The sequence below is a fragment of the Phymastichus coffea genome, unplaced genomic scaffold (genome assembly GCF_024137745.1).
Source record: "Phymastichus coffea isolate CEN01 unplaced genomic scaffold, Cenicafe_Pcof_1.1 PCOF00051, whole genome shotgun sequence".
Taxonomy (NCBI): Eukaryota; Metazoa; Arthropoda; class Insecta; order Hymenoptera; family Eulophidae; genus Phymastichus; species Phymastichus coffea.
This window is the reverse complement of record NW_026706862.1, coordinates 1,876,223-1,889,170: the sequence shown is the minus strand read 5'-3', so window position 1 is coordinate 1,889,170 and position 12,948 is coordinate 1,876,223. Positions and strand designations below refer to the sequence as shown.

The 12,948-nt window shown below is 38.2% G+C and overlaps 1 protein-coding gene across 1 annotated transcript in view; it reads left to right on the top strand.

Moving 5' to 3' along the window:
* The first annotated feature begins 4,225 nt into the window (after window positions 1-4,225).
* LOC131665444 (probable 18S rRNA (guanine-N(7))-methyltransferase) overlaps window positions 4,226-12,948 on the top strand; it is a 162,849-nt gene continuing 154,126 nt past the window's right edge. Inside the window, 1 exon segment of the mRNA XM_058937324.1 lies at window positions 4,226-4,257. The gene's annotated coding sequence lies outside the window, so the exon portion shown is untranslated.

Below are 12,948 nucleotides of genomic sequence, written 5' to 3'. Positions count from 1 at the left end.
ATTACGATTTGGAGCATGTGACTCTGAAGCTTGACTATGGAGCACCGCTACTTCTCTCCGTTGCTTATCTGCCGCCAGTTACGTCTCTCTCACCGGTGATATTCGAGTCATCTTTGGATTCCTTTTGCTGTTCTCTGGAGGATTCAGCTGCCGGATATCCTGAGTGTACCGTTCTCATTGTGGGTGACTTCAACCTTCCCCGCTGCACGTGGTCGGCTTTTGATGGTGTGCTTTCATCTGATGCACTAGCAAGTAGGACTACTATATTCGTGATTCGGCATCTAGATTGGAGAGTTGTACGAGCTCTCTTAAGTGCGCTCAGTTGATTCGTTCAACAAATTGCTCTGGAAGCACGCTTGATCTGGCATTTTGTAGTATTCCGGCGTCTCTCTGCACGGCTTTGGATCCTCTGACACCATCGGACAGACATCACGAACCTGTCATTATTAATTTGAACTGTGTTGCAGTGGCTTCACCGAGCTCTCTACCATTTAATGCTTCTGCTTCCTTCAACTTTAAAAAGGCAAATTATAGCAGTATTAATGCTGCTCTGGCGTCGACAAATTGGAATGATCTCCTTGGTCGTCATGAGTGGGACGTTGACATGGCGCTTGATTGTTTTTACCGGAAATTATTCGAAATTATTAGCTGCAACGTTCCACTTACTGGCTCTTTTACTGCTAGATTCCCGAGTTGGATGACAGACGAATTGAGAGCTGCGATTTCTCAGAAGAAGATGGCCCACCGGATATTTAAGGCTTCGGGAGATGGTCAGGCATTGCATGACTTCAGGAGCTTCCGGATAATTTGCAAGCGTCTGACGTTGCGCGACTACAGTCGATTTATTAGTGATGTTGAGGAGTCATTGGAGTCTGATCCTGGAGAGTTCTGGAGGTTTGCTAACCCTAGGGATTGTTGCTCTGGCTATCCTGATAGTATGTATTATAATAGTATCGATGCCCATGATGGCCCGGATATTGTCAACTTGTTTGCGGAGCGATTTTCTTCGGTTTTTTCTTCAACTTCACTACTTAATGGTTTCGAGGGGCTAACGTTTGATTCTAATACGCTGTCGGACATTTCTCTTGATATTGAAGAGGTAACTCAGGGCCTTGCTGGACTGAAACCGTCATCTGCGGCCGGACTCGATGGAATCCCGTCAACTTTTTTTGTAAATTGTACCAATTGTTTAGCTCAACCGATTATGTATATTATGAATTTATCTTTACGATCTGGTACCTTTCCTACTGCTTGGAAACAAGCTTTTATCATTCCGGTGTATAAGAGGCGTGGTGACATGAGAAATGTTTGTAATTATCGTCCAACTGCCAAGCTCAGCGTGCTTTCTAAGCTGTGTGATCATCTGGTGTCCATACGACTTTCTCGTTTCCTTCTTCGTGTCATTAATGTCTCCCAGCATGGTTTTGTTCCGCGCCGTTCAACGGTTACTAATCTCGCGGAGTTCATTGAATTTCTTACGGTCGCATTCGATGACGATCGGCAGGTTGATACGATTTACACTGATCTTACCAGTGCGTTTGATTGTGTTAATCATCAACTTCTGGCTGCTAAGTTATCGTTCTATGGTATTCATGGCCCTCTTCTATCCTGGTGCTCTTCATACCTATCACATAGAACCTAATCCGTTAAGCTCCTGAAATTCATCTCCTCATCTTATCTGGCTACCTCTGGGGTACCGCAGGGTTCGCACCTTGGTCCACTATTTTTCATTACCTTTGTAAATGATGCATTTTCCGTTATTCGTTCTTCCTGCATCTCTTTCTATGCTGACGACGCTAAAATTTTTAAAGTTATTACATCTAGGAATGATGCCGATGAGTTACAGCTGGATCTGCTGAGGTTTTCTGATTGGTGCTCAGTTAATAGGCTCTTGTTAAATACTGATAAATGTGCAGTCCTTTCATTTTTTCGATGTAAAGCGTCTTATATATTCGACTATTTTTGTATGGATCTTGCAAGTTGTAGGGTGACGGAGTTTAAAGATCTGGGAGTATTGTTCGATCGGAGTTTATCGTTCACCGCTCACATTAATCAGTCCTGCTGTATGGCATCCAGGTCACTTTTTCTACTGTTTAGGCAATGTCGTGCCTTTAAGCGACCAGCCTCCCTCATTGCACTTTATAATGGTAATATTCGCTCTCGTCTCACGTATGCGTCAGTTATTTGGGCTCCACGTTTTGACCAGCAATCTAAGTTACTAGAGACTGTTCAGCATCGTTTTCTGCGTTTTTTAGCTAATAAATTTGGCCCACGTATGGATCCCTTCTCTCATGACTACTCTGCCATTGCAAACTCATTTCATATTAGTACCGTCACTTCCTTCATTAATTACCAGTCTGCATTTTTCATTTATAAATTATGTCATAATTTCATCGATTCGATTTCACTCTCTAACCGTATCCTCTATATTGTCCCAGCACGCACTCTTCGTGCCCGTAATCATACCTTTTTCATCCGTTCACGTAGGTGGAATTTTAACCATTTATCAATTATTGATCGATCTTGCCTCATTATTAATAATTTGTCAACTCCGCTGGATGTTCACTCAGTTTGCTTGGGCGCTTTTAAACGGCTTGTTCGTGCGAATACTGCGGTGTTTCGCTAGTGTCTTATTTTTCTTTTCTTCTGTCACGTGACACCTCACCTATTTCTTCCCTTTTACCCACCTATCTTGGCTGCTTCTCCCTTTCTACATGTTAATTTTTGTTATTATTATTTTTTTTATTATTCTTTTTTATTATTCTTTTATTATTTTTTTATATTAGTTATTATTTATTAGTTATTAGTTATTATTCTTTTTTATATTTTGTTTTTCTCTTTTCTTTTCCTTTATTGTGTTACTTTTTTATTTTTTATTTTACTATTTTTCTATTGTATTGTTTTGTCGACTTTTGGATATTGTTTATAGCTATTCCGTTTATTTTTTTTTTCTGCTCACTATTGTCGTTTTATTAATTATTTATACTTCTTTTTGTTTATATTATATATTTTATTATTATATTTATATGTATCTTGATATGGGTTTATGCCCGTTTAATAAATTAAAAAAAAAAAAAAAAAAAAAAAAAAAAATTCAAGTGACTGTAAAAAATTTCCAAACCAACGTATTAACTTGAAATATTGTATACGCACTTATACTAGATGGGACTCTCTTATAGTGTAAAATGCGTAATGATAATATCACGATCTTCCGAGAAACTACGGATTTATTAAACGATCCTTGTAGTAATAAGAAATATGGTAAATAGATCGTGAATAAACTCAGAGTTTAAATTATGAGATTTCATATTTATTAAAGAATTTATGTGCCTTGAAAAATTGCTTTTATTAGACTGTCTTAGAAATATATATTTTACAAAAAGTTCGTATTTTTTAATTTAACACGAGATTAATTCTGCAAACAATATACATCAATATATACCAATCAGTGATCATTTTTATGATAATATAAAAAGGCGATTTTACTGAGCTAGAAATACTCTTGATAAAAAAATTGTGCAAGAGAGAATTTTCGCAAGCAAAGACTACAACTTTGCAGTTTTTGGTTGCGGAGATCCGTAGAATAGTTTAGCGCGAAACGAAGTATGAGCCTCGGCAGATAACTGATTGAGTCCACTGTATAACCTCAATTTTAGTTTCAATCAATGCGTCGAACAGCTAGTACCGGAACATTTCTTTTACCTTGTTAATCTTGCCTTGGCAATAAAGTTATTAGAATTATCGCGAAGTTTGTTTTTCCTAAGTCCCGTTTTAATTCTTTATGAGAAACAGCAAGCAGTAGTGTAACATGGCAACAATAGGCAGCAGCAAAAAACAGTAAACAGATACGTAAGCCGAAAGGAGAGTAAGGTTTTGGTTAGAAAAAGATAATAAGCAGCAACAGCAGTAGTTTGTAGAAGTCCGGGCATGTAGAAGTTATTCGATTATTATTTATCGAACTGAAAAAACCGTATAAAATTGTGTTGAGGTTCAAAGAGAAGTGCAAGCAAATTTTCCCTTATTCTTTCCATCTTTTTATCTTAGGTCGTAACACTTATAATGATTTTCATAGAGACATATATATTACATAATCGAAAAGTAGAATATTAATAATTTGTCAAATTTGTACTACTTCTTTTTCCATGCTCGAAATACTTTGAAAAAAATGGATTTTGAATAATATTTACAATTTATTAATTTATTTTTTTTTATTTTTCAGTTTTATAATGAAGAGGAAGCGGAAAAATACAATTACAAGTAAGATATTTTATTAATATATCTAATGTAATAAATTTTACAAAGAAATTCGTGCGCACTAATAAACAATTTCAGTATGTGTATGTGTGTACAAACCGTAATGGTATGTATTATTATAAAGGTATGAAAGAAAACATAGTAAATATCTAGATCAAGTTGAATAGCAAACTTAACAAGTAGAACATTTATTATAGCACTTGGTGTTAATATTAATAGGACTTAGTTGAGAACCGTGTTCAGCGGATTTGACTTCGCTCAAGGTATGGAATAAGCCAGATAATTATTCTTTACTGCGATAAGATTATCACACGAGTGAATTGTAATGCACTATTATTCATTATAAGTTAAAGAAAAAATTATTGATGCTTCTAGTTTATTAAAAAATTTTCAAAAATTTATATCTCCGTAACCATTAAAGTTATTGAAACGAATTTTTTTAAATTACGCGTAAAAAGGTGTACTTTGAAGATATTAAGCAAACAATACTTTAATATCAATTTTTCCAAAAGTTATTAACATTTTTTTTAACAATTGGCCATATCTCAAAAAGTGTTACTTTAATTTTAAAAATTCTTTTTAATTGAATTCCTTGACATTTTTTCTTTAAGAATCCGTTTGAAAATTCATCGAGCGATCATTAGATGCGACACAGTGAGCGATAATAGTGGACGTTCACAGGCCCTACGACACTTGCTCGGCCGCATATCAGCGTTGGGTCGGCGCTGTCACCGAACTTACCGACTTATCGGCGTTTTATTTTGAAATAAAATTAATTGGTCATACCGAAATAGCAATGTTTTCGATACTATAATTAGGATCATATTATGTTAGATGTGTGAATCTGAGTTAATCTTTGTATCAACTCTCCTTTAATCAAAGTATTTTTCATAAATTACTAACAGCATACAGAAATTAGACCTTCAACTTTTTCGGCACCTGAAAAGTTTTCACAATCATAATAGAATACATTTCATTTTTCGTGTGGCGAGACTTACGATAACTACATGTGACAAGGGTGAGAAAAAACTTTTTATCTCTTTTTATTTTCCTATAGTGTTTTGGGGGGTAAAGGCATGGTGCTGTCATGGCCGGAATACAAGAGAGTACTATGTAGGGTGTAACGGCGGTTCAAAAAAAAAAAGAGAGAATAAAGAAAAAAAATACCGACCACACATTTAGCTCGTAAATTAAGATGAAAAACTGCGTGCGGATGAATAAAAACGATTTTTCCTGTGAACGGCAGTTTTCGGCTCGTGCATCTGGCGACTTTCGGGTACTGGAGATTATCAGGGCGATTTTACGATCGCGTCATCCGGAGTAGTCAGATTGCGCGCATGTTAAGAAAGAAGAGATCTGTAGCGCACATGTGCATCCTGCCAACAGTACTATTATTTTATTTTAAATAATTTATTTTCATTTTTGCTAATTTCTTTTAAATTAAAGGAAACAGATTTGCTTGCAGGTCTCTCGAAAAATTGCGAAATTTGTCTTCCCGTATTTATTGGTACATTTTCTTTACGAGTTTCGTATATATAATTGTTGGGTGCGCTCAACTTTGCGTTAGACAATTTAAGAATGACTTGAATGAAAGTTATTAATTATGTTTGTTGCAATTAACTCTGATTTTTTCAGCATTTCTCAAAACTTTTTAATAATCAATTAATAGTTAAAACTATTAATATCCTAATTGTTCTTAGATAAATGTAATTCTTAACTTTTGTTCTATCATTTAGTTTTATTATAGATTAAGAAACATTTTTGTAAAATTAGAGTACCACACACACAATTAATTTTAAATAAAATTAGTTTAAATAGATAAAGGCCAGAATAGTACATAGAGGGCCATCTATGCGAAGAGGGCCCAAAACACTAAAATGAAGCCACACCCGCACACTCCGCCCCCGGCCAATTAGGATTCGAACCTTGCTTACGCTGAGATACTCCCCAAATTTTCCAACCAACTAAGTTGAGAAAATTTTAGTTCTTCCTGCCCAAAAATGACAAAGATTCTCGAGTGGGAGTCTCTTGTAAAAAAGTATAAAAGAGATCTTTTCACGAAAATTCAGGCATTACATTATTATTTTTTTTTCGAAATTCAGTTCGTTCAAAGTTAGTAGCTCAGATTTAGTTCATTCAGTTCGTACAATTTATTTGAATTCGTTAGCTATTCTTCAAGTTCGTCCAGACCCAGTCAATCTTTTAGTGTGTGTGTGGGAAAACCATTATAAAAGTGAGTAAGAAAAATTAAATAAAATTTTTTACATTCTAACTACTCTCCTTTAACTTCTCTCTCCTTACTCTTCCTAGTTTCGCGTACGGGATTTTCTTTCTTAGATAGTTACACTCGATTGCCAAGCGTGTGGTCGAGTGCATATTAGATAGGCTCCCTTTACGTTATTTTATTGCCAAGAGTGTGGTAAAATAACGCGAAGTATTGCTATATTGCCTAGCGTGTGGTACAGCAAAGCTTCGATCCTCCGTCGCCGAAAAAAGGAATTTCCCGCGATAGTGGTAACGCACGTCCCGGTTATTGTCCGCAAGGATAGACCAAAAAGTGCGCCTGAGAATTGTTTCGTCAACCGACGTCACAAGGGTTTTAATGTAGGATGGTCAAGGTGAGCAAGTCGGCACGATCGTCATCATCAAGAGACCACAGCTCTACATTCGTGGGAAATTTTATGTTTATAGTATTTAATGTTACAAGAACACAATTTATTTCTCACTAGTGTAATAGCAGTCATGACCATTTCTATGTTTGTGGGAAATTCGAAGTTTCAAAAATCGGAAGAAATTTATTAAGTAACTTAGAGACTAGATACGAATGCTTCGGATTAATGATCGAAAACCGAAATACGAGCTGAGTATCTAACATATATCATATCTAATTTATCATATATAATGTGTGGCAGGGAATTTCGGGGGGTTTGACCGCGCTCCGAGTTCTTCCGCCACAAGGCCTGTTTGGCTCTACCCCCGATTATTTAGGGCGCCAGACCGTCGGCTGATTACGGCGATCGTCGGGGGTAAGGCCAGTCGGGTGTCGCGTATCCCGGTCTGCCTAAAGGCGACTGCGCAGAGTGGGCAGATGGGGGGATACGCGTTGTATCCTAATTTCAGGCCTCTGGTGTCCAACTTTCCTTCGGTTTCTCCTTGACTAGAGTACGCCGGCAGCTCAGATGATGACTCCTTAAGTCAGGTCGTGAGGACGTTCGAAATCGCGCGTATTTTACCTAACGAATAATCCGAAAATATAGCGAATTAATGAAACCCGTATGTAACCGCTCGCGGCTGAAAATCGCTAGCATGCAACAGGGGTAGGTTATCCAGTAAATTTTATATATATAAATATAAAGATAATTAATCGTTTTATTGATGCATTAAAATTTTTCACATACGAGGTCGGAATAAATATGGTCGGTAAAATTCTGAGTTTTCATTAATCCCTAAAAATACAATTTAATCGGTTCCTAAAATGGTGGAAAGGTCAGCGCGAGTAACAAATCGCAATTTTCTTTTATAAGACCTAACGCTCAAATTCGGTTTGCGAAATGGCGGAAAGGTCAGCACAACTAATTAGTCAAGACAATTTAATTCAATTGAACCTACGTTTGTACTAAGTAACTAACGAAAGGTCAGCGCGAATACTAAATTGCAATTTTCTTTTGTAAGACGAACTTAATAAGCGTGACGAAAGATCAGCGCGAATACCAAGTAGCGATTTTCTTTCATAAAACGAACACTTAATAAAAGTAGACGAAAGGTCAGCGCGAATACTAATTTTCTTTTAAAAGAAAATTCATGGCAATTTTCTTCCGTAAACTCTACTCTTAATAACTGGTAAACGAAGGGTCAGCGCGAATCCTAGATCGCAATTCTATTTCGTAAACCGAACACTCAACTTATTTTCACGGAATGGCGGACAGGTCAGCACGATTCGGTAGGCACCGGCGTCGACGGATCCACGCGTCGCGACGACCTACAGCACCGAACTAAACAATTTAACTAATTTAACCCGCACTCCGCGATTAAACAAAACGAGTGGCACTTTGCCTACTTACAATTTCCTCCTTGCAGTATTAGCAAATGAAATTGACACAAATCTGAGGCGTCTAGCGCTAATAAATCGACAGCGAGATTAGCTGATAGAGAGAGGCTCCTTCCTTGCGGATATCCAGTGGCAAAATGGACGAGAATCGGCTTCTCGCGGTCAAACATCGTTTCTCTTCTCCTCTTTCCGAGAAGAAATGTTATTATTGGTCGGTATGCTAATTCGGATATCGGTAGCGCCCTCCGAATTTTTATCATTGGTCCGTATGTAAATTAGAATAATACAGCGCCCTCCTTAACTCTCCTACTTTCGTCGTTATTTACTCTCTCTCACCCCCCACTAAGGTATCTATCATTAATTGTCGGAAAAGATCTACTCCTACTCTTATCTATTCGTCTATGCGGACGGAAATCAAATTTTATTCTAATTTGCCTATTGGTCGTGACGTCACTAGCGAATTTTGTCAGATGTTCGAATTCGGTTAGTTAAATTATCATTAAAACCTAAAGGGGGTAGTTGTCGCTCGCCATCATAATAGGGGTGTCGGTCGCGTACGAATTTTACAATTCTATATTTGTTTCGTGTTCATCATTTTCAATTTATAATTTTAATTTTAATATCGGAGATACGTATATAATATACGCCGTTTCATTTGTAGCGCCCTCATCTTCGCATTTACATATTATTCTATTATTTTATATCGTCTGTCTCGCTCGCTCTTGTTTCGTCTATTTCGCTCGCTCTGTCTCGCTCGCTCTGTCTCGCTCGCTCTGTCTCAGTCTGTCTCGCTCGCTCGCTATCAGTCTATATCGGCACTTCAAGATGGCCGCTCAGTTTCTCGCGCGTACGCCTCGTGTCCTTGTGCCGGTTGTTGGAGCGCCTCCTGGGGCGCTCCCGTGTCGGTTCTGTGGTGTTTTTCCGGGTGTTTGTGTGTGTGGTCGCTGATTTTCGTGTGTGTGGCGCTCAGGATGTCGCCGATGGTGTTCGGCAGCCCGACACAGCTGATTGCCGGCTGCCACTTCATCGGCGATTTTCTGCTCGCCCCAGGAGTGTCAGTGCCTCGTGAGTGTTCGTGTTCGTGTCTGGGAGTGTAACGGATCTGCATGTGTCATCTACATGCATCTCCGTTGCATTTCCCAGTCAGGTTTTGCGTTTTTCTTTTGCCGGCCGGCAACACGTGGTCGGGAGTGTATGTGAGTGAGTGTGTGCGTGCGCTCTCTTTTTCTGTGGTGCGCTCCTTTTTTTTTCTGCTCTTTGAGCATCCGTCGGATCGCGTTGGGCAAGTTTGTTTCGCCCATATCTCCGGCGTGGTCATTCGGACATGGAATAGAATAATTGTTCGGTATAGGGCGTGTTTAGCTTTATTTTAAACAACCGATTACGGGGCGGCAAGGGACGGGGATGGCCTTTCCGAGGTGTTGCAAATAATGCAGTACTCAGGAAAGGCCTTGTAATGTGCCACATTACAAATGTATGTCTGATATATATCATATATATCTAATCCATATCATATATAATTTATGTTATCATTGCAGAATGATGTTATCGCGATATAGGAAAGACAAATATTTCTGTCCGACACATTTCACTTTAATGTTTCTAATAAATCAAACATTTTGTATGCAGATGTACTTTCAGTAAGTAAATCGAATATCATTCAATATTGAAACTATAGAATAATAGATATTGATAAGTCAGTCGTGCAAAAGGGAATGAAAGTTCATAAAACTGATAATAAAGAAATTGAATGATTTCATAAGATTTGGGATTATCAACATATGAAAAATTTACTGTTAAGAAAAATTAAAACTTTGGTTTGTTGACAAAAAAAAATAAATTAGAAAATTTTTCGTTAAGAACATAGAAAATTCATTAATTATTTATAAAGCTGAAAAATGAAGGCTATTTATTGATTCTTCAAATCAGAGCCTGAATTCTGTTCTCTTTCATAATTAGGAATTCATTTGCATCAATGCCAATAACTCATGAAAATTTAGATATAATTTTAGATAAAAAAGTTATTTGGAACATCAATGGAAAGTTTGCGACAATCTTAAAATTCCAATCCTGATTCTAGGACACCAGTTAGGACTAACGAAAAATCCATGTTTCTTATATCTTTGAAATAATAAAAAAAGTCAAAATCATTATATACAGAAAGAGTGACTGAAGAGAACACATTTCCATCAAGGATTCAAATACATTATACGTCAAATATTGATAGGTCCTTCAATTATTTTGCTTTCTCCTCTTCATATAAAAGTTGGTCTCATTAAGCAGTTTATTAAAGCTTTGAAAAAGGATGATGATCTGAACGACAAACCTCTACGCGTCATTTACTTCGTCGTACTGTCGAATTATATATGGCCATGCTGTTCAGTTACTCTCTCATTCTTCTGGAAGTAAGTCTCACTGCCGGTTTCTCCGGTTATCCTCATTTGTTACTGCATGTCTTTTTCGCTGATTGTCAACCGATCCGTGCACACCAGAAAGTGGTAACGAAAGCAACATAATGAAAAATTACGGTAACAAAATATAGATTGGCGCATTGCTGATCCAAATGATACTAATAATTTAGTCGCATGCCATTCTTCCCCTTTCACTCGACGTTCGCCTCTTTTGCCTACTCCCAAATTCTTTCGGTCTCTCTCTCTCTCTGGTTTATACTCTATATTATCTATCGCAGTTACTCTTCAGTATAGTAGAACTCTCAAGTTGATACTTGAGAGAATTAACGTGCGGCTTCTGCGTCAAGGTATCCCCAGAAGTTCGGCATTAAGATTATCCAGCCGAGATATGCTTGAGCCATTTCGGGTCAAAGACTATCCTAATCCCCTTTGAAAGTGAATTTGCCAGAGACTTTGGTAAGTTGGAGATCCATCCATTCTCTTGTGAGTCTGTAGCTCACCACATGAGGTCAAAACAAAACTTCGATGCCGTATTCGTACCTACTACCCTTCATGCGATCTGGGATATCAACCACGGTTATTACGAATTCAGTCTCTAGACTAGTCCGAGGTATCTCACCGACCTCCTGTGGTAGCTTTTATATCTTTTGGTATCAGCAATGGTTTGCAATTTCACCTTTGACAACACCGGCCACGAACTAGGTAAAGTGGGATCATCAAGACTCAAAGTTTCCTCTCGACTACTAGAATCAAAGTACTAATCACCTGCGTTTGAAGGTCATCCACACTACTAATACTTTTCATTCTGCAATACCTTTTACTTTGCTCTCCCATTTATGTTCAACCATTAACATTCGCTTTATTATCGCACGCAACTTTCACTAGGAAAAAACGTTACAGATCACACTGCATTTCGTGCTTGCCTTCAGGATACAGCCCAGCTTTCGTCGCTCCAAACTGGCCTAATGATCGGAGCAGGTTTTTGATAGAGTTTTCTCACCAGATATGATGCGTGGTTCACTCCACGGATTTGTATCGCGGTTCACTCTCGGGTCTTAACGTGGTTTTGTTACCTTTCCTGCTTAACTTGTTCCTTTCATGGGTCTCGTCTCGTAATGATAACGTGTTAGGATTCGTCCGAGCTAAGAGAATCATCAGGTGCACTGAATTCATATTTCCAGCATAGCTACTTCCTTATAGGGGATTGAACATGTTACCTTGACCAGCTTGATATTGGGTAATCCAATTCCGTAGGCTATTTGGTAGTCAATACATTGACCTTTAGGGGAAACGTTGATTTATTATCTTCATGAGAACAGGCCCTGAGTACGCTGCATCTGTAGGTAATCAGGTGACCAGTCTAATTCCCCTCCCCCTCCTTAACAGATATCCATTCCTTACAACCCCTTAGCTTGAAAAAAAGTTTCACACAAATGATCCGCGGTATGGAGCAGGCCTGATTACAGAGGAATATAGGTAGATTCGGGGTCCAAGTAATTCACTCTCATTTTATGACATATATTTATTTCGTCACGAAAGAGATCACATAGTTCTCTGGCGTTCTTTCATTTGATCCATTGTGAAATGTTTCCGCACCGGAATTCTGGTCGGTGTCCGCTGATTTGAGGACGCTACTCTCATATGGCCGCAGCTGAAGCAGCCCACGGTGCTTTGACGTCGCTGCCTAACGCAAGGGTTTTAAACAAGGGTATGGGTTGATGGTGCTTTTAAGACTGACAACACAGCGGGGATGATACCACAACCTGCGTTGAAGGTGATGGTGAAAGCACTGATGATCGTCGCGTTCTTGTAGAGACCGGTACTAAGCCTAACTCCGATTAGTATTATGGTGTGATGTACAGAAATACTAAGATTAGATACAAACAATGATCTGCGGATTAAAGTATAAACAAGACTAAGAAAGCTGTATTGATAGGCTTAGTAATAGGATTAAGTATAAATGTAAATAAAACGAGCGTATGAAAAATATATATAAGTGCGGGCAAACTTGGACGTGCACTCTTATTCTGGCTTTTTGAATTGCTTGATGTGACTATCTCCGCTAGTGGTTAATTTACCTAGTTACCAAACGAGAGAAACCACGCAAGAATCCTGATCCATTTCCTTTTCAGCCAGAGTGGAGGTAGCTAGGATATTGGTGCTCCGCCGAGCTTCCTTGACCGGTTGAACGAACAAGCCCAATAACTAAAAATCAAACATATTCCTTTTCTTAAA